General features: G+C 37.8%; 1 protein-coding gene across 1 annotated transcript in view; it reads right to left on the bottom strand.

Moving 5' to 3' along the window:
- Window positions 1–2,197: 2,197 nt before the first annotated feature.
- The window catches only part of LOC137285263 (syntaxin-8-like), a 43,935-nt gene continuing 39,630 nt past the window's right edge, over window positions 2,198–6,502 (bottom strand). The window contains exon 9 of the mRNA XM_067817576.1: window positions 2,198–3,974. The gene's annotated coding sequence lies outside the window, so the exon portion shown is untranslated. The remainder of the gene's footprint in view (window positions 3,975–6,502) is intronic.

Genomic DNA, 6,502 nt, shown 5'->3' with positions numbered 1-6,502 from the left:
TTTCACAACAAACCCGTTGTGCTGAGTATGGTTCGATCTACCGTTATTGCTTATGCCTACACCTCTGGAAAACTTCCAAAATACAAGAAAGAGTTGAATATGGTAAAGATGGTCGTGTGAATGAAATCTAAGGTGGTGTAACACACACAGAAAGTCGTGTGAATGACACACAGAAGGTCGTGTGACTGACAGCAAACATAGCCAAACACGATTTTCAGTATGTGGGTCAGATATGCATGCTCTCTGTAAGTCATACGTAGATTTGAAGTATTGCAATAATGGCGTAAGTGCCGTAATGATACAAGCATGTACATGAAAAGGGGTACACGGATGTTCATTAACGTGCACACTATCAATGGGAACGGATATGCAGGTTGGTTCTCATTTCGCGTACATCATAACTCGCCTTCACGAAATACTGCAAGCGAATAGGGGCAGTTTAAACCGATATGTCGTCATGTAATAGACTTTTTACAGATATTGCGTGGACCTTTAGACGCTCGTCCTTTAAGGACCCTTCTTGGTAACACGGAGGTGTGATAAGACCGACTTTACTTTTCATTGTCTCTCTCCCGCATACGAACCACAATAAGGCATTACAAAGAGACATTCGTCGGAAATAATTAGGTTCTCAATAAATGATGATCCTTCGCATTACCTTATTTCTAAAAACTCGCGAAATCTCCAAAAATATTCGATAGGTTAAAAACATACTCCAGTTGGAGGTTGCCATTTGTCACATCTCGGTGATAAATAGTTCATAAACACAAATAATATCATTAAAGACACAAATATGTTGACACACACATATAAACCGTCTATATATATAAATGCCGGTATACTGTAAAGCACTGTATTGACAACTCTTGGCCTCTGACGACCAAGCCGTCTACATGTGGGTATGCACAATAACATGAGTAGAATGAAAGAAAACACATCATCAAGAATATCAACACAAAGTTGGCCTACGACGTTCCTTATCTACAAAGCAATTCTGTCATTCCATACATGTCCCTGGAATGAACCTAGCACGCAGCAGTCTGTCCTTTGTCCATGTGGAAGGGAAATGATTTTCCCATGTCTGCTAGAGCTACATTGTTTAAGCGTTATGGACAATCAATTATACTAACACATACTCTATGGTAGATTCGGTTGGGAAAATATTGTCACAGCTCTTTGAAGTCCGAGATAACATTCTGACTAGCCTCGAGATTTACAGTTTCACGACATTCATGGAATTCAGCTTTTATAACTGTATATTATGTACAGTCTTATTCAACCATGCAGGCCTTTTAGTACAAATGGCGCGATACACAGGGAGATACTCCACAAATGTAATAATGCTCTTCACACAGAAGACCAAGTAGAGTGCTGTTTATATCCTTCAGAGTATGTCATGAGTTAGCTAACACCATTCACTACACCTCACAGCAGTGCTGGTTACCCTGTAACATAATAAGCTTTTCACAAGGTACAGATAAAACTTTGATTATACACCCTCCAGCACATTACACACCTTCCATCGGTGATTACTGGCAGCAGTCTACGGTCTTCTCGAATCTCATCTTCCAGTTAAGTGTACCGCTACTTCCTAGCACCCTTAGAACGCAATATGTACCAGAGTTGTATCTGTAAAACATTCCGTCTACTTTGACAGGCAACAAATGTCCACAGATTGTTCCTGTTTGAATCAAGGTATCAGTACCCAGTATCCATCGTGACAGATCATTCCTTCTACTTTCAACAGAGGTTTATACTTTTTACAGTTACAAGGTACCTGTATGTGATGGTGTATGAAGAAGGTTGCCTGTATAACATGCATCCAGGTTTGTGGTGGCTCATACTGTTGAGTGAGTACATGAATGTTCGTTGTTTACTTCTGCTGTCAGCAACAAGACTGGTCACTGAAAGCACATGTCGTGTTCCACTCTAATATTGGGGTATAATGACTTGAAACTAGTCAAGTCACAGACCATAACCACACTGTCTCACACTGAATGTTATGGATAACAACTTCTTTATTTGTTTGTCATCACATTTCAGGATCCACCTGAAGAAGGGGCAAGAACTACCCAAGAAACATTATGACAAAGAAAGAAAGTCGTCGTTATCCAAAAGATTTGTCTTATGATTCAGTCCATAGTATCAGATGATACAAAGTCAGGAACTCAAACTTGACAAATATCAAGAATCAACAGCAAATTTGATTATTTATTTGCAAAATAACACATTTCATTATAGTTACATGATTACATCCTTGTTTACCATATATGGTTTAAGGTAGACTTTTAAAACTACATATGTACATTCATACAAGTGACTGTTGTGTTCAGGCTGCATCAAATAACTGTCAGTATGTTACCAAACCCTACATGATCAGTCCATTATTACATATAGTATCAACATTTCTTTCATGTCAATATACTTTTTCTGTGTGTTTCTTTCTGGGAAGCAATCAGTGTTTCAGTTTGTCAAAGAACTAAATAATATCAGGATACTCATCCAATGTAAGAAATGGTTGTAGAACATAATCTTGGTCTCAGAGTCCAACAAGGACTGTATCAAACATATCTTTTAATATTCACACAAACAATATTTAAAATATGCTAAATGACAAGTACGCAAATGTGTCTAACAAAACAGAATATATACATAGTCTTTCTATGTTCATTCAGAATATAGCTGTAGAGTTTGGGAGGTACATTCATAATTGTCTGCCAGATATATATTTTTATTATTGTGGTTCATATTTTCCAAATGGAAAATGAGCAACATCCACAAGGAGCCATGAGGGCAGGACGTTTCTCACAACATATCCTGTTGTGAAGTAGATAAATATGAAATGTGAGATGTGTGGGAATGTTATAAGATTGTCATATATGTAAGATGACAATATGGTGCACCTGTAATAGTGGCTGCTATGTCTTACATAACATCAGTTTCATCTCCATTGTACAGCCAGCATTTACTCAATATACACTGAAAAAAGTAAGGCCAAGTGAATACATCAATATGAGCAAGTTCATTCATCTTGGTTTACTGTAAAGGATTTTATACACTATGTTAACATTATATAAAATCTGTTTCTGAGTATGACCATTCCATTTGGATAAAATTACTTAATGATGAAGTAATGGGATTTTACTAGTTAAGTAATTCTTTCACAAAACTAACATAATTATAAAATATACATTACAAGTTCTTTTATTTCCATATACAAATCTTTCGTAAATTTAAAAATATATATCAAAGTGCAGTTCATTAAAAATGATGTGAAGTCATGACATGTTAGAAATCCATCCATATTTTTCAGATTGTCTCAGACAAATTGAAAGCTGCACGAAGCAAAATGTATGAGAAATGAAAAAGTACAAGCAATCATGCCAGAGTTGATCTGAGGTTAATTTCCTAAAAGAAATCAGTTTTGCACAATTAACATCAGGTAAATACCTAAAAGAAAACCAAATTTGTTAAGGACTAATTATGTTGATGCTTGCAAAGCCAGCATCTCGTATGAGCCATAGAAGTATTGGTTTATAAACACAAATAAACTCCCATGGTTAAACTCCCTTAAAATACAAGACTGGAACATTTCAAACAGTATTGTCAAGATATTGGTTTTCTCACCAGATCACCTCAACAAACCTAAAGAAATGACTGATTAATAAATAAACCTGCATGACCTAAACCACCACCTAGTTATAACATGCTCAGTTCCAATGACTCTGCCTGTGGTCTGCATCCCGAACGCTTGGTCTGAAAAAGACCACCTGAGACCTGTGTGAATAACAGGTGTAAAGGTCTATTCATCACCATGACGATCTCCCAGCTTGCTGATTGCTCCAGATACAGGTTGTTGAGTGAGCAGACCCAGCTTCCAGCATGTGTTACGATGTAGCTGAGAAGCCAGACAGCTCTACTGAGGGCCAGACTTCTGCAACCAGAGCACAGACAGGACACAGACAGGCCAGCTCCTGGAAACCAAACATACTTTTCTTAACTTACTTACAGATTGCTTACAGCTTTAAATGGAACAGCTTTTAAAATGGTCAAAATGTCCAAAAATAATATTATACTGAGGTATGTAGAGTTCATTTCAGTAAAGAAGCTGTAGTTTGGTTAAAAAAAGCAAGAACTTGGCAACAAAGTTTGTTTCTTCTTCAAATTCTCCTTGTCTAAATTTGTGGAATTCTAAATGTTGAATGTTGCCATATTTCTGTTGGTAGTACAGTAGACAATGTGTCAGCACAAAACAACCGTCTCATCCTAATGTGAGCCCACCTAAAGGCTGAATCAATCAACATAACACATCAGACGATACAAGCCATAACATGGGACCCTAGAAGATGTCTTGCTTCCCAGTTATCAAACTTTTTCAATGAATGAAAGAATGTCAGCCATTAAATATCACTCTCTGTAATGTTTTGTGCACTGATAATACTTCTAGGGCCTTCGGGTTGGCTGTGTCTAGATACATGGCTAGAGGCAGGAAAGTGAAGTAAAGTTGGGGTTCTCAATGCACAGAGGCTCCAGTGCAGAGAGTTTGGCAGTTTGACGGAATCTGCTGGGTTTGTTTAATTTTTGGGACTTAAAGCTGCAAAGTGCTAGATGGAGTGCATGAAGAAAGGAACACTTGAATCAAGTATGATATCATTCAAAGTCTTCCCAGAAGCTATAAGCAGCTTAGTTCGGGTCATTTTGCGTGTAGGATTTCTCATAAAGTGAAGAGTTTCATTAACACAAACAGAAAGGTAGGGGTTAAAGTCAGGTGGGATGGGAATGTGGATTTACTGACTTGGACTGAATGTCTTAGGTTAAATCAGGTCATATAGCAGTGTGTATGTGTGTGTACAGTGTGGAGGTGAAGAAGAGCAGAAACAAAGGCAGGTGAATTATGGAACTGGTATTTCAAATTTGGACTCAATAAGAACATGTAGGATCTGTGTGTGCGTGGGCGTTGTGTGCAGGTGTGCATGTGTGAGCCAAAACTATAGATTTCATTCATGTCCTTCTGGCTGAAAATCTTGAGTGTGTGTACATATATATCTATATAAATGATGATTTGACTTTAAGTCTCTTATGGTTAGCGTCATTGTCATAATGCACATGGAACACAAAACAGTACAAGGAGAAGTGTTTAATCTCAGAACACAGAGCCATTTGTACCCAAAACAGTTATCATCAACCTTGGAAGTATGACACATGAGATAGACATCACGAAAGCCAGTGATTGATAATAAATGATTTACTGTAAGTTATGACGGTAGCCATATACAGGTGAAATTTGGTCAAAGTAATCATCAAAACATTTCTTTAATCCAGTTATATCTCTATGCATAAGGAGATGTTGAAAGCCCGACGATGCATGTACTTGGACAGATCTACTCAGATGATCAGGGAGAACCTGGGTTCAAACCTAAAACTTGTAAACATTTAACATTTATCTTTCATATTTACTTCCAACCAGAGAAGTGGTAAACATTAGGCAACAAAACCCCTGAACTCACTAATAAGGAGGCCCATTTGTCAGATACTGCCAACATTCACCTACCTAGAACATGCCTGGGAACTTTTACTGAGCATTCAAATTCTAGTTCAACTGGTTTGTCAGTAACACACCATTAATCTTAGATCTCTCGGACCTCTACTTCTCATTCAATCTGATATGCCATGATCTAACAGGAATATTGTTCAATGTAGCTAAGTAACAAAGGACACGTAATAAAACTCATTCACAATGGAGTAGAGCTACAAGGTGGGGTCCTAGGTAGAACAATGTCCTTCAAGGGCATACAGTATTGAACAACTATCAGTGATAACTATTCTCCCATAAACTGTCAAATACCACATAACCATAGAAACAAATGGTGAATAAGTGACAGTATCCTCAGGATGATCTTGGACTTATCTGCCTTCAAGCTATACAAATGCATGGCATGACTTCATTCAGTTTCTTCCAGCCACCTTAATGTTGGATGATGTAGATAAGATCTAACCACCTGGTTGGAGGAAGCAGTGATCTCCCACTCCACTGGGGCTTTATTGGCACATACAGGCCATGAATTAGGAGAACAGAGCAGCAGGAATCAACTTTTGAACATAACACCCTACAAAAATAAATCTCACAATTTTATGTCATCCTGTTTGTGGAAAACACAAATGAAGGAAGTGGTGAAATGAAGGCAGCCTGCAGACCTTCAAGACCATCTCCAAAGACGTTTTTCAACACATACCCTAATTCTTGATAAGATTGAACCTGTTAAGGTAGCATACAGTGCTGTCTTGAGCAAAACACCCTCAAGTAGCCTAGAAGATGAAAGGTGGGAGATTGGAAACGATGTATTTGACTTGTCATAAACATCTTGTGATGGATGCCATTGGCTGCAAACACATCCTGCGATCTCTGCAGGACACAAAAAGCTTTGGACATATAATACTTCTCCAGGTAATAGAAAAATCAGATCAAATGTCAAAATTATTCTAAAGATCCTAATGCAGCGTA

Source organism: Haliotis asinina, chromosome 5, assembly GCF_037392515.1.
Source record: "Haliotis asinina isolate JCU_RB_2024 chromosome 5, JCU_Hal_asi_v2, whole genome shotgun sequence".
Taxonomy (NCBI): Eukaryota; Metazoa; Mollusca; class Gastropoda; order Lepetellida; family Haliotidae; genus Haliotis; species Haliotis asinina.
This window is presented reverse-complemented; position numbering and strand designations above follow the sequence as displayed.